This window comes from Ambystoma mexicanum, chromosome 7q (assembly GCF_040938575.1).
Source record: "Ambystoma mexicanum isolate Mex_15411 chromosome 7q, UKY_AmexF1_1, whole genome shotgun sequence".
NCBI classification, from domain to species: Eukaryota; Metazoa; Chordata; class Amphibia; order Caudata; family Ambystomatidae; genus Ambystoma; species Ambystoma mexicanum.
Window position 1 is genome coordinate 182930998 of NC_090941.1, and position 26186 is coordinate 182957183.

The following is a 26186-nucleotide window of genomic DNA, read 5'->3' on the forward strand; positions in this document are numbered from 1 at the left end:
AGTGACGGCCACCTGCTAGCAGGCCCCGACTCATGTCCACCCACCCACTCACCCACCCAGCAGTGACGGGCACCTGCCAGCAGGCCCCGACTCATGTCCCCACCCCAACACGTCATCACGATACACACTCCTGGCCCTTATGGCCACCCAAATCCCACCCCACGCCACCCCAGTCCAAACACCCAACCAAGCATTACATGCACCCCACATTGAAATCCCCATTTCATGGTACATCCCAAATGGCAAGTATGCACATCAATACATGTCTGTTACACACACACAATGGGTGCAAGTGAATGTGAAAATCCACATCGTGATATGCATGAAACCAATGAGAGAATACCACGCATTGAAGTATGAAACAAAAATGTATTAAACACAAAAGCAAGGGAATGAAATGAAGTCACACAAAAATGGAAATAATAAACAAAATGCTGCATGTCCAAAATAATAGAAAAAAAAATTATGAAAACAGAATCCAAACAAATCCAAATGAAAATGGGTCCAAAGTGTGCATTCCTCAAACCAAATCCAAAGGTAAAAAATAAGAAAAATCCATTGATCCATAGTAAAATAAAAAAAATAATGAAGTGAAATCCAGTCTTCAACTATATACAAAGTACAAATCCAGGGTCCATGAGCCCAACTATTCAAAGGAAACCTACAAAAAACCCTACCTCATAAACAACTATATACAAAAAGGTGGGGCATTGTCCAAGCACTCCAAATGAAAGAAAAACAGAAAGGAAACCTAACACTAATTAACTATATACAATGGCGGCGGGCAAGTCCTACGGCTCACTTGTTGATTTCCCGGGCAAGGGCATCATTGAACTCCCGTTCTACGTCCTGGAGGCGGGACTACTCCATGGCCCCGAGGTTTCACAGGGATAAAGCCATGTCCATCTCCAACTCTCTGCGAATTACCTCGAGGCACTCAGCCCCCCTCAGCACCCTGCACATGCAGTTCTCCGCCCTGACCATAGTGAGCTGTGCCTCTTCCGCCCGCCGCCGCTCTGCATCTATTTGCTGGCCCAACCGCTGACACACGGAAGACACTCCCAATCCAGGGTCCTCCTGCCCTCCGGCTGATGCCTGCCCCTCTGATGTTGATGGCCCCGAGCCATCATCACTCCCACCTTGAGCCTGCTGCTGCCGTTCCTGTGCCCTGCCTCATGATGCCTGCACGTCCTCCTCCTGCTGGGGTCCAGTTGTTGGGGTGCCCACCCCTGCTGGACCTCTGACTCCCGACTGGGGCAGGGATGTGTTCTCCACCAGCCTGGCCGCTGGGTCAGAGGCAGCTCCACAGGGTAACCCAGGTGATAGTTGGGCCGGAAGATGGCATGGAGGACGACTGGCGCATAGGGGGTTAAGTTGAGGAGGGGGTCGGTACAAGGTCCAGCACACAGACGAATCCAGCACTGGTGACCCATCTTAGTAGATCGACGCGGTCAAAGAGACATCCCAGATAACGTGCAGAGTCTTCACGAAAACCCTGCAGGTCATCTCGGATGCCCCGTTCACGCAACGCCATCCCAGCTAGGACAGGCTCAACACGGTCCCGGATTGCCACGTCTGCAGGGAGAGGAAGGCCAGTTATTTTGCGCTCATACCCTCCCTGAAAGCGGGTCTGGGCAAAGGCATCCCTGCTGGTGCGGGATGATGCAGTCACAGGATCGGGGACAGGATTACACACAGGTACCTCCATGGCGGCCTGGGCTGCCTCCTGTCCCTGCCCCCCTACAGACCCCATGTGTGTCCCTTCCATGGCCTCCTCCTCAACCAAACCCCTCACCAACCTGGATGACTCCACGCCATCTTCCTCCATTAGACCCTGTGGGGTCTCAGCTGCCCCTTCTGCTCCCGAGGAGTCCACCTCCGACCTCCGCCTCTTGGACCTACCCTCGGCAGCTGCGGCCACGGACGCGGCACAAGACTCCTCACTCCCCGACGAGATGACAACATGGGAGGGGAGCCGGGCCTTGCGTCTCCGGCTGGCGGTGCGATCCCTGCTGCTTTTCTCCACAGCACCGTCTCCGCCCTCTTCATAAGTTGACGCTGAAGACAGGGAGAGGTAGAACACAGGCATCAGGGCACTGTACAATGGTCTGATACACACATGACTGTTGCACATGAGTGGCAGTGTCAAACTTCACACATGGCATCACACTCCCCAACACACATATCATTTCAACTCACACACATGAGCAAATCAACAGGAATGTTGCACCAGGCAGCACCATCCATTCACAACAACAGCGTGAGCAGCCGAAGGTTAGCCTGACGTCACATGCAACACGGGGAGTGCAGAACACATGCACACATGCCACCAGACATACCTGCATCTGTACATCTCCACCACCTGTCGCAGTGATATCAGCACCATCCATGTCACATCTGCCAATCAGCCTCCTACATGTCAGTGTCACATGCATCCATGGTGTATCACAGTTGCACACTTGGCAAATACACACACATGCATATGTACATAGTGCAGATACATGCAGGTGGAATCAGCATCCATGTGTGACACCACAACCATGCCACAGTACATACACAGAAATTTAAACATGTGTGCAGCCACACATGCATTCGGCCAGCATGCATTCCAACACATACACCATTGATGTGTCTCACACATGACAGGACTCACATGCGGCAGGCGCATGTCCCTGTACATACACATCAATACATGGGCCTACAAAGACATATGTGCAACCTGCACACTCCTGGCACACCTCAACATCCACAGCGTCCAATCAGTATGCATGTACACTTACCGCTTGACTCCGGACGGGTCTGCCTCTGAAGGACCTGGAGGTGGAGCGCTGGGTGTATACGTTCCAGGACCCTCATCTGGTTGTTGGTTAGGTGGACCCGGCACCCCTCAGCATCCGCTGCCTTCAAGAGGCACCGGGCCTTGTTGAGGGTCCTGGACCTGAAGTCCTCCCAGCGCTTCCGGACGTGTTGAATGTCGCGAACTACCACCCCCTCCACGTTGATGGCAGCCACAATGTCCATCCAGATCCTCTTCCGTCCTTCATTGTCGGCGCGGGAACTTCCAAAGAGGGCATCATACTGCCCCAGGACTCACTCCACCAGGATACCAACTTCATTGGCACTGTAGCTGGTAGCCCTCTGTCTCTCTGCTGGGGGTTGCCACTGGCGCCAGATGGTGTTGTGTCTGACATGGCAACCCCCGAGGCAGGTGTGGGTGGGCAACTGGGTCCTGGGGCTGGGCTATGGAGTGATGGAATCCCAGTCGCGAGTCTTCTGTTCCAGCAGGGGTGGTCACAGCAACTGGACCCCTGCAGATGGCTGACGTGCAGGCACCAAACAGCAGGGCATGTGGCCAGCAGGCAGGCAGGCAGCAGCAGATGGCAGGTGGGAGTGTGCTTGGGGCTCTGGGGGGCAGGAAAATGGGCTTCTGGGCAGGAGCGTGGTCTTCCGTTTGTTGTTGTGTGGCCAGCTTGATACGGAGTGATTTCGAGGAAAGGCCCTTAGCGCGTAAGCGCATCTGTGACGTGACGCGCAAGGGCGTTTCCCTCAACACGGATGCATGTTGATTGTATACGTGCAAAAACTGCACGTCCGGGTGTCACTGTGTGTAATTGGAGGAAAGGCCCTTAGCGCGTATGCGCATAAGTGACGGTGCACGTGTGGGCTGGGTTAAAAGGTATGCATAGGACGCCATTTTCTTGTATGTGCTTTTTGTGGAGAGCGAGCAGGTGATTCTTGTACTTCTTGTCGGTTCAAACGCGATTACTTCACAACGGTTCCAGTTAGTATTCCCTGTATACTCAGACAGCGTTCAATTCTTCTTTTGGCGGGGGTGTTGCCAACTCGCACACGCGCGTCTTTTTCACGTTCTTTTTCCAGGCAGACAGTGAGTGGCGCATGTATTTTTCAACTGTAGTTGCCCCTGTGTGTCGCGTAGCCATTCAGAGGTCATTGTAGCCTGCGTGTACCACGCGTACGCTTCTTTTTTGTGTTTCTGGGTGCCACAGCGTAGTGTGCATTCTTTATTCCATGCACGTGGTCTACCAGGGGTCGCGTGCACGTAAAAAATTTTTTCGGGGTGCCTGAGCATTGCGTGACCCGTCATCTTCCCCCAGGGGACACAGACAGCCTTGCTAGAGTACTAGGGTATGTATTCCATCTAGTACACTACCCCTTTCACCCAAATTGCCCAGGACAATTGTTTACTGCACCTCCCATTCGCACAACAACATCAGTGCCATGGTTGGGAGGCGACCAAGCAGTAAGGGAGGCAAAGGTGGCCGACCTCAAAGAGGTGGGCGCGGTAGGAGACGTGGCCAGGATGTGCAGGGTGGCCCAAGAGGCCAGTGTGTGGAGGACCAATCAGGGACATCTATGCCCCCCCAGGGGTCGGGAAGATGTAGCTGACACCATCCCAGCTCAGGCCTTGTTAACCCGGCCCATGTTGTCAACCGAACCGGCACAGGATGACTCCCAGGCTGACTTCCGTGTCACCAAGTCAAAGCCTCATGTGCCGGTGAAAGTTGCTGTCACCAGGCCACGTGGATCTGGGGCAGCAATGTCATCTGCTGCCCCAAGTAGCCAGGGTGAGGAGGCTGCAGGGGCAGCTGCAGCTCAATCCACCCCAGCTCCGAGTCTCCCAGCCGGGACAGTGTTCGTCCAAGTCCATCACACCGAGGTTGGTCCTGCCAACATCACCCAGCAGCCAATGCTTGCAGTGAGACCTTTGGTCATCGTGCCTTGTGGGCTACGTGTCAGCCCATGGCTGCGAAATGGTGGTGACTGCAGGGTGCAAGACTACGACTGCTCAACGTAGGGCCCACTGGCAGACCATCGCGGACCACATTAGTTCCCTTGGATTTGTGAGGTGCACAGCTGATGATTGCTCTAAGCGGTGGAATGACCTGAAACGTAGAGCAAAGAAAAAGCTGGCTTCCAATCATGCCTCTACTCTGGTGACTGACGGTGGGTCTCCACCAGAGGAGGAACAACTCACTGAACATGAGTCTATCGCTGGAGCCTTCATCACAGAGGATCAGATCCAAGGCGTGGGAGACCTACCAGATGTTGAAGCAATGTCCGGTGAGTGCCCATGCATGTGTGTGCAATCCATGTGTATGTTGCTTGGGTGATGTGTTCTGATTGAGTGCCAGGTGAGGCTGTGTAGTCATGACTGCTATGGGTCACCATTCCCCGGCCTTGGGTTTGGGTTTCACAGTATCCCTTCTGACCGCAGTTGACAATTTGCACCTGATTACTGCACTTGCCCTTCAACTGTCATCTTGCCACAACATTGTTCATGCTGTTTTCCTGTTCATTCTGCCAGATTTATGAAATCATTAGCATTTTTAACACACATATTTGTGCCGTACTGCCCCAAATGTGTCATACTTCAGTCATAGATTACACCCCACAATGGCCCACATTTCTTTCCTTATTGTGGGAATGATTTCACCAATCAGGCTGATTGAGTAATGTGCACCTACATATGGCCTGCACATAATCATTTTGGATCCCTGTTTGAATGTTGAACATGACAATTGTCTTCTGTCATGTCGAAGTGACCAACCATTGATGTATCCATGTGTCGGCCATCACTGCATCAGTGAACACTGGCTTTGTTGCAGCGTGTGGCACATGCATGTATTTTCACACTATTTTGCATGTTTTATTTCATGATGTCCATCTCACATGGATGGGTGGCAGTACTGATTTGCTACAATCTGGGTGTCCTTGTCAAATCTGCCATGGCTATGCTATGTGCCATCTGTGTGCTGGCATGTGTCATGTATGTGGATTGTCCATGCCACTCACAGGCTAATGTGTGATGCCAGTGCTATCCAGCATGCAGCACATGTGTTGGTTTTACATCTTGGAGTCCTCAGTGTCTGCTTTTTGCCTCCCCTTCCAACTCATTGACAGTGCATGCATGCCAGAGTTATTGTCATGTGTGACAAGTGCCATTTATGTACTGGATGTCTGCCTCGTCATGCCTATGTGTGTGGGCTATGATGCTCATGCCTGTTTTCATTACTTTTCTTTTATGTTTTGCAGTTGATGAGGCACTTGATGCTGACGTGGGTGAAAACCCATTACTCCTACAGACCATACAGTCCACGGGTGTCTCTGGGTACACCTCCGGAGACTTCTATGAATCAGGTGCTGAATTGGACATTGAGACATATGTCCAGACGCAGGTGAGTGTTTCTGGCAGGGATGCTGTTCTGTCCAACCCACCTGCATCGGGGGTAGACCCCTCTATGGGGCATTCAGTGTTGGAAAGTCCACCTGTGGCGGTTACGGATGCAGGGTCACACTCTACAATATTTGCTCCTATTCCTGGGCCAGCAGATCAAAGGAGGAATGCAGTCCTGCAGCCTCAGGCAGTGCCAGCACAGCAAGGTGCACATCAGCTTGCCCCACACAGGTGTGGTGCCCACCAACCGATGGCCGTGCACCTCCAGGCAATACTGTGTGGGAGAACTCCATCTACACTATAGCAGCACAACAGGGAGCATCGTGTGAAATGATGGCTCAGGCCATGGATAGGGTGGCCACTTCTATTCTGCCCCCTGAAAGGCAGGTGGAGCTCCAGCAGCAGGCAACAGAGTCAATTTGCCACTCACACAGGGAGGACTTTTTTTTGGCGTCCGACAAGGACCGACAGGCTGGACTGGAGACTCTGCACACAGCCATATATGCAGAGTCACAGGCCCACAGGGAAGCCCTGAGGTTATAACACAGGTCCCTCAGAGATACTCTGTGTGAACTTGAGGTGTCCCGGAGTACAAGCTCCAGGCAACCCATCATGAGATCCGGGCTTCACGCGAGGCCATGCAGGCAGAAATGCGTGCTACCCGTGAGGTGCTCCATGGGGATCTCCGTACCATCATCCTGCAGAACCAAACCTTTCACACCCGCATGCTTGCTGACATGGAGAAGCATGCCAGGGCTTTGCATGGTCTGCCTCCCATATCATGCCCACCTTCTGATGTAGCACCAGAGGGTGATGACAGGGACAGCAGTTCTCCCACTGTAGCGTTGCCGTGCAGGACATGAGCCCATGGAGGTTTTTTTTTTCTCAACATCCACGCATGTGGGTGTTGGGGTGCACCCTGTACCTAGTCCTTCCTGGGTGCCCCCCCACCCGGTCCACACATGGCCATTTTTTACTTATTTTTTATTTTTTTATTTTACAGTGTGTTGCTTTGTGTGGCTCCCGTAGGCATCCACTGTGTATTCTAGCTGGGCACATGCAGGCTTGTCCTGTCTTTGGGTTAGAAACTTGGGTTCCTGACACACACACCCCTCCTGCTTCCCCTTTCCATGGGCTTGCAAAGGGTGTGACCAAGTGACAGTAACTTACACATTGACATTGGGCTCCCATAGGTTGTGTGGGCAGTCTGTAGTCAAAACTGTGTATACATCCCTAGTCGGGATTGTTGTTCAATTCTCCACTGCATGGTGTATTTATATAAGGTTCTACATCCATGACTTTATCCTTATATACATGTACCTTCTTCATGTCTTAACAAGCCCGTCTCCTTTGCAGATGCAGTTCATGTTGTATGCAGTACACTGACACATTTGCCTACCAGCAACACTCTGCAGTTCGAAGGGGTCGATGTGCTACCTTAGTCAGGTTGTGACACTTGCACTAATTTAATTTTTTACTTTCATATATTGCCACTGTTTGGTCCTGTACTGATATTTTGTCTTGTTGGTAATTATTTGTTCATGTGTGTTGTTTTTTCTTCATTACTGAGAGCAAATTGTCTGTGGCCTGTTTCCATTTGGGACAGTGCACTTTGTGACACTTGTGTCATGTGTTGTGCATTCATTTGGTTGCTTTCACATTGCATGCCATGCCATGGTGTGTTGGGTAGCTGAGATGGGGAGGGGTTGGGTGACATGCCACTATTTTGATGTGGTATTTTGCAAGGGGGTAGTCCTTCATGCTGTATGAATGTGTGGCTTTTTCTGACACAGCATTGGGTGCCTTTAAGTAGGTAGGGATGCACACGATGTAGCACTTCCAGGTGGACAATCTCAGGCTGTTATGGTTGTGACAGTTGACTGTCCCTTTTATCATCAACATTGATTGTCAGCTGGTATGTGCCAGGCCTGTGTGCACTCCGCAGGGGTGGCATTTTAGGTGAAGTAATTTGCCACAAGCTGGGTACGGGCTGCCTCACCACGTACCCTTTCACCTCCCATTCACAGCTGCTGTGCATGTGGTTGGAGATTTGGGGGCACCACCATGTCCACCGGCACACCCCGCCGGGTTGCAACATTGTGCAGGACACATGCTGCCACTATGATCCTACACACTACTGGGGGCGCATATAGCAGCTGCCCACCAGAGTGGTCAAGGGAGCGAAAGCGTGACTTGAGCACTCCGAATGTGCGCTCCACTATGCCCTGGGTTGCAATGTGGGCTGTGTTGTATTTTACCTCGAGTGGTGTGGTGGGTTTCTGAATTGGCGTCATCATGTAGGCGCTCAGAGCGTAGGCACTGTCCCCTGGGGAGGTGATAATGGTTGTCATTAGTGGGGTTTTCACATTTCTCAGTCTCTGACATGCATGCATGTGCAGAGGCATTTATACTCACCAATTAGCCATGTGTCGCTATGCCGCCCAGCTTCCAGATCCCGGTTTAGGGGTGGCATTCTGAATATGAAACTATCATGGCTGGACCCTGGATAGTTGGCATATACTGAGGTGATGATTCCCTTGGCATCACATACAACCTGCACGTTGATGGAATGCCAGAGCTTGCGGTTTCGATAGATGTGTTCAGTGGCCCTGGGAGGACGTAGAGCCACCTGGGTGCAATCAATGGCACCTAGCACTTTGGGGAAGTGTGCCACCCCGTAAAAGTCCTGGACGACAGCCTGCCTTTCTGCAGGTGTTCTGGGCATGTATATGTGCATGCGGACGGAGGGGTGTGCAGTCATGATGGCCAACACCTGGTGTAGGCAGTGTGACTGCGTGGCCTGTGAGACAACCCTGACTATGGCACATGTCCACTGAAATGACCCAGTAGCCAAGAAGTGCAGTACATTGAGCACCTTTTCCAAGGGCTCAGTGCTTGGGAGCACAGGGTGGGTGATGTGAGGTCATCCTCCCACTCAGTGACCAGGTCTAGGATGATATGAGGTGGAAACCTATGCCTGCCATAGATCTGGTCATCAGGCATCCCAAAAAGGCTGGCCCTGGGTAAATAAATGCGGGACCTGGCTATCCTCCTCCTCCTGCGGTGTCCCACGACCACTGCTGCGAGGAACGGTATATTCATCGTAGCGTATGAGCTTGTTTGTTGTTTGCGCGCACTTTTATGCTGTGCGGGGCCGCTTGCGCCTGCTTCCTGCTGGCGTCCGTGTTTCTGGATTAGCGCGTCTTTTTGGGCGCATGGCTTTCCCCTGTTCGATTCCATTAATACGTGTTGTTAGCGCGCGTGTGGGTGTTGCAAGCATTTACCTCCTGTACTTCCCCCGTAACGCCCACATTTTCATGCGTTGTTCCCCATTCCGCGTTTTACGCCCCATGTTCCGCCCACTTTTCTTGTGTGTGCTACACAATGTGTGCTTTCCCTGTGCATGTCGCGCACGCCGTTTAGTGACGTGTGCGCCCGCGTGCGCCACCCACGGATTTGGCATACATCCCAGGTTTTACAAGCACAGCACATTCCATGAATCGATGAACGGCTGCGTGCGCGGCTTTAGCACGCATGCGCTGCGATTTTCACGCTTGCGCTCCCCTTTTCAGCGCACATTTATTCCATGAATTACCCTGCAAATATCAATATCAATATCAGTGTGTGGCTTTGTTTTAATTTGTAGCTTATGATGATTTTCATTGTTACAAAGTAGCTCTCATTGCAGAGAAAGATGGAAATCCATAGTCTAGGGTTATCAAGCCCACCCCAAACCTACAACCAGCACACAAGAGGCTTGGGGTCTCAGCAAAGATTTGCAACCAGCCTTTTAGAGCAACAGAGGGTCGAATCCCGGATCTGCGCTTAGAAACCGAACTCAGGTATGGTATTAGGCACGTTACAACAAAACAATAAAATAAATAAATAATATAAATAGTGGTGGTGCCGTTTTGGGTAGTTGACAAAGATCCAGAGCGGGCTGGGTTTTCACAGGCCATTGGGAAGCATTCCATAGTCCTCGGGACGGCATGGCCTCTGTTAGGCCTTCTGATAGTGAAACTCCATAAAACGTCCTCAGAGATTATGATCAGCTCAACAGACTCTTGTTAGCTGGGTATGACTGGGACACGCTACCTGCAGTCAACCAACAGTCAGCTTCCCACCAGTTGGTCTGGTCGGGCACAAAACCAACTCCATCCTCCACATATGACAACCAGGACGGAAGTCTTCGCCCAGGCGTTGAAAGCAAAGGGGAAAGAAGACAAGCAGAATTCCTTTCCGCTGGGGCTTAAAGCCTGGACCCCTGCACCCCACTGCTCAGGTAAGTTAGTATATTGTGCACCCCACGCACCATCCTCAATGAAATCTTGCTACAACTCGTTAAATCATCTCAACTGAGGTATCTGCTTCACAGCCTGACACTCTGCATGCCAAATGAATGTCAAGGAAGCTTGTTTGGTGATAACAGAACTACTGCCACTTTTAACCCACTGCTTAATTATATATTTGACCCGGAAATGCAGGATTGATCTCCAGCACGATACTGGAGGTAAATCCTCCTATCCAAGGTCAAAAATCATCAGATTGATCGTAGCGCAATGACCGCTCACAGTAATCCTATGAAGTTTTATATACGCCAAAATAGTGGAATTACACAGCTGTTACCCTACTTGCAATCCTGCAGAAAATTAGAGGGCTTATGTAGCGATAGCGGTACATGAATTTGGAAGTCATTGCACAGACATACTGCTGAACTCCCACCAAGCACAAAATGAGGACCATTGTTTTACTATTGTCCCAACTTTCCTTTGCCTGGTAACACATCTGAACAATGCAGGGAAACTATATATAACTTCCTTCTGTAGTGGATGTGTTATGTCTCTGTGGAATATGTATTTGTGATGCCCTCTTGCATGTATTCTGACACACAATGTCTAGCGCCCACTACTGGCGCATGCACTCACTCATCTGGTCAAACTCAGGTGCCATGTTCTGTTGTAAGATAGCACACCAAAGTCAGAACCCGGTTGGATGTATTCAGATAATCCCTGATGCACTCAAATTGCAGATTCACTCAGGCCAAACCTTTCTAAACTTGCTTCTCTGTCTGGGCGGGGTGGTGTGTGTTTGTTTTCTGCTCGAGGTTGTGATCAGTCTTGAAGGCCCTGTCAGGGAAGGAACAGGGGTCTGCTAGTAGCTGGGTTAGTGAAAGACTTTCCCTGTGAGTTACCTTAGGGCAGTTGAGGGAGAGGAAGAGCATGGAAATAGGATTCAGTTGAGGGAGAGCTAGAAAACGGGGTATTTTTGAAAATCCCAAAGGTTTGGAGGCAGTGTGGCAACACTATTCAAGCATTATAACTGAGTTCATTACTCATGCAATCTTTTTGTGTAAATACTAAGCATCAGAGGACAGAAGTGACTATTTCACTTGACATACATTTAAATGATATCAGTTGTAAGTGATTAGTAGGGTGGAGAATATCCCAGCGTTGGCTGCACGCAGGAGCTTCATATTAGGTCGCTCTGAGTGTCAAACAAATGTGCCATTTTTGGGTGAATGTTACTAGGGTTTAGAGAATCCCTGTGAATACCTTGCATGACGTACACGCCTTGGGCATTTGTTGCAAGTGGCTTCGCGGGTGGAGTACATCCCAGATTTGATTGGAGGGAGGAGATTTCCATTCAGCGACTGCAAATGAGAGTTTAACTATGTGCCATCTGTTTCATGAATTTTACTAGGGAGCAGAGCAGCACAGTGACCTACTCGCATGACAGTCATTCACATGACATCTGTGTTTAGTGATTCCTAGAGAGGAGAACATTCCAGGGTTGGTTTGAGGCAGGAGACTTCCATGCAGTGTGTGTAGATGAGTCTGCAACGCATGTACCATCTTTTTATTGAATAGTACATGGGAGGGGAGAATTCCAATGACCACCTCACATGACAGAGATGCACATGGCATTTGTTGTCAGTAACTGACAGGGAGGAGGACACCCCAGAGTTGGGAGCACACAAGAGGTTACCATTTAGTATCTGTAACTGAGTGTGGAACACAAGTGGCATCCTTTTCTCACAGGGGAGAAGATACATCCAGTGACCGCCTCGGATGACATAACCACATGCCATTTTACATCAGTGATAACCAGGGAAAGAAAATCCCACAGTTGGTTGGAGGAAAGAAATGAACGTTTGTTGGCTGGTACTGAGTGTGCTCCATGCGTGCCATGTGTCATGTAACTAGGGAGGTGACAGGACCATCTTGAGTGCCATCAAGTCTGGAGCATCCAAACATGATTTGCAGACCGGGAGGGATTGAACTAGAGAGATATTATACACCAGCTCCTGCAGCTGTTGTAGGCATTGTGGATGCCGGAAATGTAGTTTGCAGCACACATCACTGTCATGTGCAACATCATCTAGTACATTCATATGGAACGCAGCCAGATGAGGGGGTTCAATCCTCCATTTCTGGGGCGGAAATAGGAGGGATGTAGATTGTGTCTACTGACAGGCTGGGAGAAATAACACCAACGTGTAAGAGCAAGGTATAGGAAGATCCTATAAACCCCACAACACCAACGCCCACTGATGAGTCTGAGGATAAGGAAATCACTGATATTCAGGAGGACACTGTCAGTGATACAGGGATGGAGGAAAGACAACACTACTCCTCCACTTGTGTACAATTGGAAACCTTAGAGCATCTTTTAATAGACTGTGGAAAATTGAATGTATTGAGGATACACATTTTTTAAAATGTTCTACATGATAGTGCTTCTATACAGACTAGAGAGTTTTGCAATATAATCTTAAATGGTAACGAAGACTCTTTAGTTTTAGCAACAATTCGAATTTTAAGATTACTTTTTTAATTGTTGAGAAGCCGTGCTTGGGCTTTGCTTTACCCACTCTTTGTCTCTTGTTCTATAAGGCCTTTTCTCTTCTTCCCCGGGTAATTGTCTCCAGTCCTGCTTTATTCTTCTAACAGGGTTATGTGTTATTTGCTTTTTAGTACCCGGCGAGGGTGCAATCAGAATGAGAGAACCATTCTGATTGGCCCTCGCCGAGGCATTACCCAGCCGGGAATCCCTCGGCCGGAATTCCACAGCCATTGTTCCTAGTGGGGGCGTGACAGCCCATCAGCCAATGAGGAGGCTCGAAGCAGGGCCATCCCCGCTCCAGGCCTCCACAGCTGAGAAGCTGCCTTTGCCCCTCTCTGGGGACTCAAGTACCTTTTCTTTTTGTTTCTCCTCCCCCCTCCGCCCTCCCCACCCCACTTACCTTTAGCCTGCTTTGTCATTGGTGGGGGCCGATGGCAGCCTCCAGCCATATGGAGACTGGGATGGGGCCATCCCCCCTCCGAGCCTCCACACGGCTGGATGCTTCCATCGTCCCCCGCCGGGGACTCAGGTACGTTTTCTTTCCCCCTTCCTCCCTCCTCCTTCCCTTCCGCCCTCCCAACCCCACTTACCTTCTTTTTTTTCCGGGAGCAGACGCGCTGGGAACACTTCTGTTCCCAGCGCGTCCGCTCCCGATGGCCGCCATGGAAAGGGAAAATGGACTCTGTTTTCCCTTTCCCGGTGGCCATTTTTTTTTATTTTATTTTTTTAGTTTTTTCTGTCCCTAAACAGAAAACATGTTTTTAGTGTCCCGGTCACGCAGATCTTGCGGCCTGGGGTACTAAAAGCAATATGACCCTCGCGGCGGGAGCATTACCGACTCAGGTAATCCCCGGGGCCTTCAGGTAATCAACGGGGCCTTCATTAAGTAACTATTGGCCCCGGGGCATTACCTAAATCGGTAATACCCCCGCCGCTCGGGTCATATTTCTTAAATAAGCCTTTCACATTGGCAATCAAACAACTTTGTTCCTCATATCTCGTCTTTATGACTGGGACGAGTTGCACTCTTCATGTATTCTTGCCCCAGTGACCCAGTGACCTCCCATATTTCCTGTTCTCCCTGGTATCTTCAAAAACCAAGGGGGGTTCCTGGGAAGTCCCTCTGCCAGACATTAGTCCCGGTTATGAGAGCCTTACCCAGATTCTTTAGCTCACTATCTTTCACAGAGGTACCTTTTTCTGCATAGGGGAGCGTTGCAGGGCATGGCTCATGCTCAAGTAGTCTTATCTGTTGTCTGTTTCCCATTCTGAATTTTCAGTGGCATCTAGTTCTCTACTTCCCCTGGAGTTAGAGCCATCTATGGATGCAGGCGACCGGGAGCTTCTCACGTCCCAGTGGTGATGGTCTCGGCATCATTCTGAGAGCTTCTCACCCACCACCATTTCCTGAATACTTCTCTCTTCTCAAGCAGCGGAGTTCTCCGTTGCCATTCTTGCCGGACTCCTGGTGTCTCACTGTGGCATTCCTCAATAATGCAAAAGTCGTGGGCTCTGCAGCTTGGCTCTACTCCACCCCTCCAAGTTGAAATCACATCAGGGGGATTCCCTGTCTACCATACTCTCTCTTCCTCCTTCCCCCACTTGTCTCAGCTTAATAAACATCTCGTCATAAAGAGACATCCTCTTTTCCTTTTTTTGATAGATCAACTTCAGCATTGCCTGCAGTCAACTATAAAGATGTTATATTCTTCTCCCAGCAAGTAGTCCCATATATGCCAATAGTCTGGGCAATCTAGGGAGCTCATCAAAGGGGCTCCTGCTTGGAGAGAAGGGATGAATACCCTCAATTTGTCACATTACTCATTCAGCCAGCAAGATTGGTTGTGGTTTTAGTCGGGAAAAATAGGTACACAATTACTGCTGCCATTGTCTCCTGTTCTGCCGCCACCTAATCCCCAATACAATCCCCAATGAGACATCGAACTGCAGTCACAACCACCTCCCATTTGAGGATGTGTCCTAATAACTCTTTGCTACTGTGTGTGCCCTAATTTACTACCTCTTCCTTGCACTGTTGCTGTCCATTGAACCGCCAAGTCCAAAAATAACATTACCCAAACCCCCAGGAGGGACCACAGCACCTTCATCATCCCCCAGCCCATCATATCTACATCCTCAGAGAAGATGTCAACCTCCCTCTCAGTGGGGTGTGCATAGACTACAACCACATCTACCCCAACATACACCTCCACCTCCTTGTCCAAAGACCAAATGCTCTCTAAAGCACACCAGTATGACTTTTTTTTAAATCTCATCTCTAAAGTGACTCTCAAAAACCATAAGTGACTTGTGTAGGTATTTATAATGTGGAGCCCCAACTGCACCTGGATGCAACAGCATGCATACTGTAAGGAGGTGGCAAAAGCAATAAAGGAACTGTTTTGTAGGAAAGCTGGGGGTGAGGCACAAAACTGGAAGGCAGACAGTGAGGCAGATGTGGTTCAAGAGGAGGAGACAGAGGGGCTACCGGTGTAACATGAGCAGGCTGATTTGGTACAGGAGGAGGACACAGAGATGGTGGGGAGGCAGGAGGAGGAACACTGGAAAGTGGATTTGGTGCAGGAGGAAGTGACAAAAAAGAGCTGCAACATGAGGAGAACGATACAAAGCAGGAGGAGGAAAAGGGGCTTCCTAAATTGGAACCCATTCAGGTGGTTGCAGGGCAGGAGTAAAATGACAATTATGTGGATGTGTGGTAGGAGGAAGGAGGCTCCCAGAGGTAGGGCAGATGGATGCTGACGGTGTTGATGCTGGTGGATCTCTTCTGGTAATGGTCAAAGTGGGCTGATAAATCGGACAACAGACATGAAACTTCCCATCAATGGGTCTCATTACAAAATTGGCAGTAGCCTTGCCGGTAAAAGCGGCAGGCTGCTGCCAAACTTGCAAATATTTCTGGCACCTGCGAATGGGCAATTACCGGGTTATTACGGCCCCGCCAGACCCGGTAATTGCCCATTCGCGGGCGCTTGAAAAAAATGCTCCCCATTCCCATCTGAGCCCCATAGGGCTCAATGGGAATGGGGAGGTCGGATGCACCGGCACCATTCAGAATAGTGCTGGTGCGTCTGACATGCTCTGCTCGCGGGTGCTGATACGCCCGCCAGATCAGACACCCACGAGCAGAACTCGTAGTTTGCCTGTCTGGTAACAACGGTACCGGCAAGCTTACCGGTAGCATTGTTACCGGACCGGCAAACTTATAATGAGACCCAATGTCTATAATTTGCTATTACTAGGACTAGCTTTAATCCCACCACCCTGAAGTGCAGACTTCCAGTACCGAGTTGTATGGAAACAGGGCAATACGATTGTTAGATGGGGCAAGAACCCTCATTCAATTTCAAGCATGACATTTGGACATCTAGTGAATATCATTAGGGGTTCTGTTGAAAAAAATAAAAAAATAAACCAAACGGACAAAAATGACAAATTGGCAGTGGAAAAATAACCAAAGTCTCATAAGGACGATCAAGAGCTCGGGGTTGCGGTGTGAGAAGGGGCAGCACACACTGCAGTGTGCCGCCAACAGGTAAGTAGGGGGTTGTGTGGATGGGGGTTCATAATTTTACCAAGGAGCTGATTTTGAATTCGGTATTGCCGTATTTGGCTATTTCGAATTCGAAATGCTGGCACTCTGTAAAATCATGGATATCCTATTGCAAGACCTCCAGAGTCTGATGAGAGGCAGAAATGTGCCCATTATTACCAAACACTGTCTACTCGGCCATCTCAGCCATTCATCCACGCACCTACTGAGCCCTCACTGCCAACCTCACAGACAGACAATAGGAGATACTCACAAGCCCGCGTAGGTGACAAGTAAAAGAAAATCTTAGGGGAGGTAGAAGAACAGGCATCCACTGTGAGCAACGCATTGCATAACGTCATGGATTCTCTGACACATTCAGGTGCCACTCTTGTTGGATGTGTACCTGTCTTCAGATGTGCTTGCAGGATCCTCTACAGTTTCCAGTCACTGGGCCTCATTACGAGCTTGCCGGTCCGGATACAATGGTACCGATAAGCATGCCAGTACTGTTGTACTGTACCGTTGCACCCGCGACCACAGCATGTCGGATGCACAGGCAGCCCTATGGGGCTCAAATGGGAATGGGGAAGAATTTTTTCCGGCGCCCAGGAATGGACAAATACCGTGTCCGGCAAGGCCGTAATGACCCAGTAATTGCCCATTTCTGGGTGCCGGAAAAAAATGAATACCGGCAGTATCCATGCCTGCATTAAAGGCATGGCTACGCCAGCCTCGTAATGAGGCCCATTGACTAGTCTCCTTTTCAGAGATCAGTTTTTCGATTTTCTTACTCTTGGATATGCTGAATGTACGTTTCACAATACTTTGTTGATCACAGTTCACCTTCTAAATTAATTATTGTGGAATCACCACTGACAAATTCAACACAGCAGCAGACAAGGCTTGCCTTGGAAGCTGTAATTAGTGGCACACATGAAAAATAACTCTGAGCATTTATTCAGGTAACACATTTTTCACTTTCCAAAATGTGTGTTATATTTCTTCACTTTAGAGGTGTGGATGATACTGTCTTGGCAATGTGGTGTTTCTGGCTATAACACATTGCAATTGAAGTGATTTCTGAAAGCAAGGTTGGATCTTCACATGTGGGTTTGTATATGTATGACGTGTGCTTCCTTTTTAATGTTCCCATACATGACACACATGGCTTTATATACAGGAGGTATTTGCATCTCATTCATAATAGGGCACGTGGTATATATTGGTGCATTTTGTGTGGTTGCAGTCTCCTCCTTGTTATCCTCACTGTCACACACCTGGATTCTGGTTGAAGACGTGGAGCCAGCATTGCTGCTTTGTTGCCGTTGTTCTCCTGTTTTTGGCATGGCAGACCATAATGGCTCTCGTAATTGTGCAATCAATTCTGAACTGTGTGTTTACCCAATGTTCACATGTTGGTATTTGTTATGACTTGACTTACATACTGTCCTGTGTTCATCACAGCAGGATTGGGCTTTTTCCTGGCTGTGTGCCTCTTTGTAGTATGTCTTTTCTTATTGAGCTCCAATGAGATTTCTTAGAATTTGAATGGGCCACTTTGAATCAGTATTTGTTGAAGTGTGCCCCATACTGGCCATGGCTGTACATCTACCTCATTAATACATTTTTATGAAGCCTTGTTTTTATATTCTCTTAGCCGATGTTCCCTAGAATGATGTCAGTATGATTACTGCCCTTGGCAAACTCCTCTTTTTAATTTGGGTTATTAGATGTCGCTTGTGACACCTATAAACCAAAACGGTTGCATTGTAATACAGATAGTGAGGAATTGCCTATGAGGGGCACACAGCGTGTAGGTGTTGTTTGGTTATGTGCCGACTCTTTCACCTCCCATGGCCATGCTAATCCCTGTGACCATTCCCACGCAGTTCCTGCCCCCCCACCCAAAACACCTCCTCATGGGAACTCTTTGAGCTTGCTTTAATCAAGCCTTACCATCAAACTGTTCACTCAAAGTGCCTGCCAGTGTTTTTTCAAAGCTGTCTTCTGAGAATTAATGACTTAATTTGAGTTGTAAACCCACTAGTGGTGTAATAAAATGTCTTAACCAGGTCTGCCTCCAGCCACTCGATTTATAAGCACTCTGCCTGTCCTTCGCTGAAGTCCTGTTAAAAAAAAGCATTGGCAAAACCAACAGTTTTGACTTGTGTATAAGTATTAGACATTTGCCAGGCACCACTATTAGATACCCAGATACTCACATGATTTTTCACATGTTTCATCAATGGCCAGTTAATATACTACAGATGTACCTTGCAGGTGTCTTTCCTATGCCTACACAAAAACCCAAACTGTTGGCATTGCCAATGCTTGTTTACTTTCTCTGGTTATTGTTATTGTGTCCTTAGGGCAGCTATTGGTGGATGTATGTTCACTGTATCCACTGGAAATATATTTGGCAATAGCCTAAAGACGCAAAAATGCATCAAATATGAATTTTGAATTGTGAATTATTTATAACGAAGAGACTTAACTGCATTGTGGCACAATAATATTCATAATCAATCATTAGAAAAAAACTACAAGCATTATCAAAAGAGAAAGGACTTACGAAAAGGCAACATTTATTTCATGTACAGACAATGGCGTATTTAGGTTTTCTGCTGCTCTAGGCCCAAATAAGTGCATGCACCCGTCTCCCCAACTTTACTCCACCTCTGCCAGACTCTGCGTCTTCACCAGATTCCACCCAATCAACTAATTATGTCAGCGGTGTCCAAATTACACCCCTTCACCCCCATTTTGGCTCCATAATATTAAAAGGATGGTTTTAAGGTTGCAGGGATTAGAAAGTTATTGTTCCCTCTCTATTAATTCAAGTCAGTCATCTTCTATGATATGTCAGTTGAAAGAGTGTTTTCCGATCTCTGCTGCCCGAGATTTGGAGAAGGCAGTGTGTTCTACAGTTGAGTGCACTAGAGGTCATTGTTACAGCTAATTGACTACTTTCGGTTAAGTCTGAAAACAATGTTTTAGAGGAAGTGACAAGAACATAAGCTGTCTGCCAACTAGACACTACAGAGAGAAGGTTAGAATGAGGAATTTTGGTTTCAATGCTTATATCTGGTTTCACTCGCAAATTGCCTGCTGTCACTCTGTGAGACGCACATTGACTGGTCAGTAATATTAATGAAACATAACTACATTTCTACATCCGGTTTTGTCAGATGGTAAAGTTTACATATGAAATATATGTAAGTGGTACAGGCACATCTTATAAAAATGTTGAATAAAGAGAACTCAACCCTCTTCTCATTGTTACAGCTCTGGTGTTATCAGGGTGAAAAATTGAAATAAGGCAAGTTACCTGCTGCAGCCGATGTACCACCAATCCATTGGGCTGGAACTCCATTAAAATGTGGCAAAATCGCTAGTGACATTTTTAAACTCTGCCTTGGCATAAATACATCAGTAGATTGAAGACAGTTGGAGAAGGTTCTTGGAATCTTTGGCTGTGCATTCTCACGGTGAAGTGATGGATAAAGGCAACCCTGAACATTCATGTGTGGGAAGCAACAGCATTCCTTGTGGCTGCACAATGCAGGCACCTTTTTTAACTAATGAAGTGGCACATACTGTTTACATCATTGCTGCTTCAGCGATTTCGGCACAATATTACCTTTGTGGGTCTGGTTTAGGCTATGGGTCTTCCCAGCTTGCGTTTAAGGCAATTTAAATGTGCCTCGGTGGCATCCCGCATGCAATTACTGCTGGGCGCCACCGAGGCATGGTCTCTCTCTAGCCAGTGGACTGCATCTTTATTCACTTAACCCATCAAGGCAAGGATTGGCAGCTTTTTCAACTTTGTCATTTATTTGACAACACAAAATTATTTCTACAACTGTATCTGGACAGGCCACTGCTTCATAAAGGCATGACTCTTTTGAACTAGTACATGTTTTCTGGGTAATACGCCATAAGAACAAGCATGCATCATTTATTTAATTGTTTTTTATAACGCACCTAATAACGTACCTGAGTTTGGTTTCTAAGCGTGTATCTGGGATTCAACCCTCTGTTGCTCTGCGTGGTCTTGCTTCCAAGACCAGCGCATTGCTCCTGTGCTATCCTATATTTAGCGGAATAAAGCCCAGCCTTCACGAGGACTGTTTCAGAGTCGAAATACGTGTTGGCACATGGGCCTCTGTAATTACCATTAACCGCTTATGAACTTGGTTGCAATATGGAATGATATGGAATAAATATTTTCACACAATTGAAGGAACACTTGATTCTCATTAAGGAGAGAGAAGTCCGAGATTGCTAACTCACATCTCGTACTCAAGTTGACTTGCAGCTATTTAGCTATTAATGTTGAAGGACATGCTCCTGGTTTGAGGTGTAATCTTTCTTTGAGATTTTTGCCTGTAGTTGGTGGGGAAGCCTATATACACCTAGCCTAGTTGCAGTCCCCACAGTACTTATTTTCCAAAGAGCAGCCACACCAAGTTTGCCCGACACTTTTCTGACTGGTTCACCTGGTGGTACTGAGCGTGCAGCAGAATGTTATCTCATCAAAGACACATGATGAACCCAGCAGGTGCCTGCTTAGCACACAGCAGCTTCTGTAAAGATGGCTGAATGGATATCTTCACGGGAAAACTTTACAGCTGTGAAACACTGTGTACCTTTGGCACACAGTTGTTCTTCTAACCTTTCTATGTCTTTGGGTATCCTTTCATAGGTTTCTTGATGCATTTGCACATTCAGATTTACTCTTCACCATTTTAACTTCTCTATGTTCTATTTTATGCTTGCACCTTTTGGGCAGCCACAGACCACTGAAATGTGGCACCAGGAAGGAAATTAGGACTTGCTTCTGAACGTTATTTTAGAGCCACCTGTGGGAACTCTGTGTTTGACTTAAGCATAGGCATGCGTTTAATATTGTAAAAAGATGCATCATTTTTAACCTTTACTTTTCTGATGGGAAACCCATAATTTTTACAGCGGTTTAACAGATGCATGTTGTGTATTTGAATATAAAAGTGATTGCTTAACACAGTATGTGTGTATTGTTTAGAAAGAACTCCAAAGAAAATGCGATGTGGCACCAACAAAACCAATGAGGTTTTGGCTGTTTTGCACATTAAAGAGCATTCTAGGAAGATAGGAATGACCAAAGAGCTTTATATTTGTCATATATATCTGTGAGAGTTGTATGACTGAATCAATAAATACCAAAAGCACAGTGGGTTTGATACGTGTTTCCCTTTAATGTTTTTATATAAACAAATGTCACTCTAACAATAAAACCTTTGCAAATATCAAGCATATACATACATTTCGCCATCAAAAACTTTAGCTGTCAGAGTGGAATGACCGCTAACAGCTCAAAATTACTCGCAGTGTTGTGGCCACACACCAAAGAAAAATACTGGCTTTACATTTAAAAAATGACAACCAGTACATTGAAAATATACTGCAATAAAATGCTGCTTCTCTAGCAATCTGCCACCCTAGGCCTGAGCCTAGTCGGCCCTGTTGTACATAGATCTATGTGTACTGAATGTCTGTCAGGAAAGCATGGCAGATGTGTGGCGCATTAATCGAAAACCCTCAGTTATCTATGGCTTTACATCGTGCATGAGAACAGTCACACATAACTGGCCTCGTTCTGGTTTATGCGGATCTAGCGTTCTGCCAGATAATGAATACATCTTAAGGCAAGATGCGGGGCCTCATCACGAGTTGGGCGGTATGACAGCAGTAAATCTGACAGGATACCACCCAATGCAAGTAGCGTTAACGCAACATGGTCCAGTGCCATTATCGCGGGATCACAAGTTGCGGTATCACGGTAAATCCACATTTATTTTGAGTCCATAGGACTCAATGGGGCATTTTCGGGGCATTTACTGCAGCGCAATTGCCGAAAATGGGTGGAAAGTCGGCACATTCACCTCCAGCTTAAAGCTGGACGTGAATGCTCCGATGTCCACCAAAACTCGGGCTTGGGCGGAGCGGTAATGCAGTAGTAATAGCTCTACCCCCACATTTGTACAACTCCGCCCAACCCGTGATGAGGCCTGCAGTGCCTTGAAGGAACCCTACTGTTGACGGAGCCAGTGGAACTCAGAGCAGAGATTGATTCTCTCTTACTGGTCCTAGAGACAAGGCAGAGGGAAGCCTTCTGGACAAAATGCACTTGCTGAATCCGATAATCTGGAAAACCATCATGCAAGGCAATTGCATAGTCCAATTGGGAGTTTGTTATGGCTCCCACTACTTCGCTGCATATCCCTCTTTGGGAACGAAGGGCAAAGTATGGCAGAGTTGGCAAAGCAAAAGCCTTAAATGTGAACTTAATAACATCTTCAATTTTGCCTGTAAGCAAAGCTCTGAATGGCGGCAGACTCTTACATATTTTAATTTTTGAACAAAGTTTGGTTTGGCTACCATCCAGGGGCCCCTATTCAGAATGCGTGGCAGAGGTCAAGACTGTGACTTTCTTTTTGACGATGTCCTTACATTGGTTCCCAAAATCAACCCTGGTTTTCTTTGTGCCATTCCTACTGGTGCCTCATTTGCCAAATGTATTCTTTCTTGCCATCTCAGCCTAGATCTCTGCCTTCCATGATCTTATCCAGTCCCAGTTGGACAATACAAACTCTCTTTACACTGCTTTCCCTGCTGTTCCTCTGAAGTGTGTCCAGGTGATTCAGCACTCCAGCACATTCCTGATCTTCAGCTTACATCGTTCTGCTCAATGCCACTCTTCTTCACATTAGACTTCACGGGTTGCCTATCAAATAGAGGACCACCTTTAAAACAGAGCACCACATTTAAGTAGGGGTAATCCCATTTTCCAAAATGTACCCTGTGGGAAAGGTGAGTATTTCTAGGCAGGTACGTTCCGCTCTGTGGGATTCCTGCAGGATTTCGTAAGGGTTGAACCCTGTAGCTGGTCTCAAGATAAGGTTCGAGGCCCATCATCCAATTGAATGGCCTGGGACCCGGAGGAATTAAGCCAGGCAATCAGAGACCCTCAGCCATTCGAAAACATGTTTGAAGACTTTAAAAAGTCCAGATTATTTCCTGCTTTTTTGTGGGTTTCTTTTTTCTGTCGAGTTAGTAGTGGACAGGGCAGGCTCACAAATTGGTGATGTTGAAGGTGTTTTTGAGTGCTTTTCGAGAGTTATAGAGAATGAAGGACTGTTTTGAATGAGGTTTTAAGTTGTTAGTGGTGTTTTTTTCTTTTTTGTTTTGCAATCCCTGGTTTAAACATTTTTGTCTGACTGTTAAGTAGGCTACCTCTTTAATCAATCTCCCCCTTTTTATCCTCACTCGCTTGAAAAACAATTAAAACATCAAAGAAGTTCCTCTTGTACATTCCTCTGGTCCCTTTGTGTGACCCCAAAAATTCAAATAAAAGTTGCCTCACATCTTTCCTTTCCTTTGTTTGTAGAGAAAGCTTTGTGTGTGAACCTGAGAAGTCTTCCTGTGGTTTGCTCAGCCACCTTCCTTACTGGCTTTATGTTTTAGAAAGCCTCTTCCCATCATGCGAGTCTTGCGAGAATCCTATTGTTTAACTTTGTCACTTGTTTTTGTTTTGCAGATTGACACCTTAAGCTCATTAGGCCTCCTAGGCACATTTGTGTTTTGCACATTTGGACGTTAAAAATGTAGTTTTATTTTGAGGGTATCCCGGAGTTAGAACATGGGGCGCTGAACTACTCCTCAACCTAGAGGTTGAGGGAGTGAGTTAGCAGGGTAAAACAGAGTCTGAGCAGTGGCAATTGGAGGATGAGAGGAAGTGTGAAGTGGGTGAAAACATGGTTGAGCATGGGGGAGTGGTTGGGCAATGGGAGATGGTGGATGAGGAGAGGAAGACAGAGCATGAGGGAGAAATGGAGCATGGGGAGGAGAAGGATGTGGATAGCAATTTGGAAAAGGTTATGGTAGAGGAGTACTTGCTGAAGGTGGACACATACATTCACCCTAGACTTGGCTGGGAGGAGGAGGTATTCCAGAAGCAGCACAAAGAGGTAGCCACAGAGATGCAGGGCTGAGGAGAGAGGACATATAGGTAGTGGTGCTGCAAAAGACCAAAGAACCCCAAGCAGAGGAGCCAGAGATGGTCCCCCAGCATACAGCTCAGCAGGAAGAGGAGAGTGGGGACACTGAAGCATTGCTACACATGTGGAGAGGGAACGATGGCCTCAGGCTTTCCACAAGAGGGTGAAGTCTGGTCAGAATAAAACCGCACCCATGACATCTCCACACATCTGGTCAGGGGTGTGGTACTACTTCAGCTTGCCCGGGGGTGTGACTGTCAGGGGAGACAGGAAGTGTAATATACATCCTCCATGATGTGAAAGCACTGTGGGCTGTGGCACATCAACGTTTCCAATGTGAGTTAATCATGTGCCAGAGACACCACTAGGGCAGCACACTCTTCAGAGCATGATAGTGGCCATTTCAGATGATAGATCCTTGTTCCTACTCGATGATAGAATTTTGTCTGTGATTCGCATTCAGATTCAGAATCCAGTGGGAATCTGAATGCAGATATCAGACGAAATTCTATCGTTGAGCAGGAACAAGGGATCTATCGCTGTTAAATTGAATGAGGAATGACCTCAATTTAAAGATCACAGGACATGTCAAGAAAGCAGAAGAAATATATTGCAAATACAAATGGCCCAGTTTTGAAAAAGGCCAGGTGGCCCAAACATGTGTAAACACAGTTGGGCAAAAACATGAATTAAAAAAGGTTTTGAATTAATAATTCTGAAGTGTACGGCGCAACGCTGGAGTATACTACTTGTTATTTATAATTGTATGGAGCTTAACAAAATGGTTAGACTTCTCAGACATAATGTGTTTAGGTGAAGTTTAACTCACTATGCTATAGATGGAATGTACTGTATACTGTGAGCATTGCTGTAACAACTCCCATATACTAGAAGCCGTGGTCCCACCACTTAATCTAGGAGATACAGGGCTACACATTTTAAAACATGTGTGTACTAAATCGCAGATATACAACACTTGACGCTAGGGGATCTGGTTTCAGTTCGGGCTCCCACATGTATAGTATTTTCAGTTTTATGTTAATACTTACTTTCACCTTTACATCGGTTTAATTCGGTAGAGGACTAGTTGTACAACATATAGAGTGTGCTCTAACTGTTTACATTTGGCATTCAATCATCCTTTTAATAATGGCCTCCGTGTTCGCACACAGTGCAGGATACCGTCAGTATTATGGACTCACGTGATGTGTATTCTCCCGCGTTATCACTCCGGGGATCACATTCCCCACAAGCGGCGCTATTGAGACACAAGAGTAACGGCAGAGAATGTTTTTCTATTAATGGCACATTTAAAGGTGAGCGGGAGTGGGTGTGGATAGTTGTGTAAAATGACCTTGGTTATGCTCTCATGAGTCATGATGGCCGAGGACGCGAGGCCAGCAGTCTTCACATCTGACACTTAAACACGAATATAACTTTGTTATTATAGAATACACACTTTGGTTACTGCTTTGCTGTGCTGAGACTAATGGGGACTCTAAAACATAGCCTCCACAGCATTATACAGTTTGAGTATATTGAAACCATTTTGAAA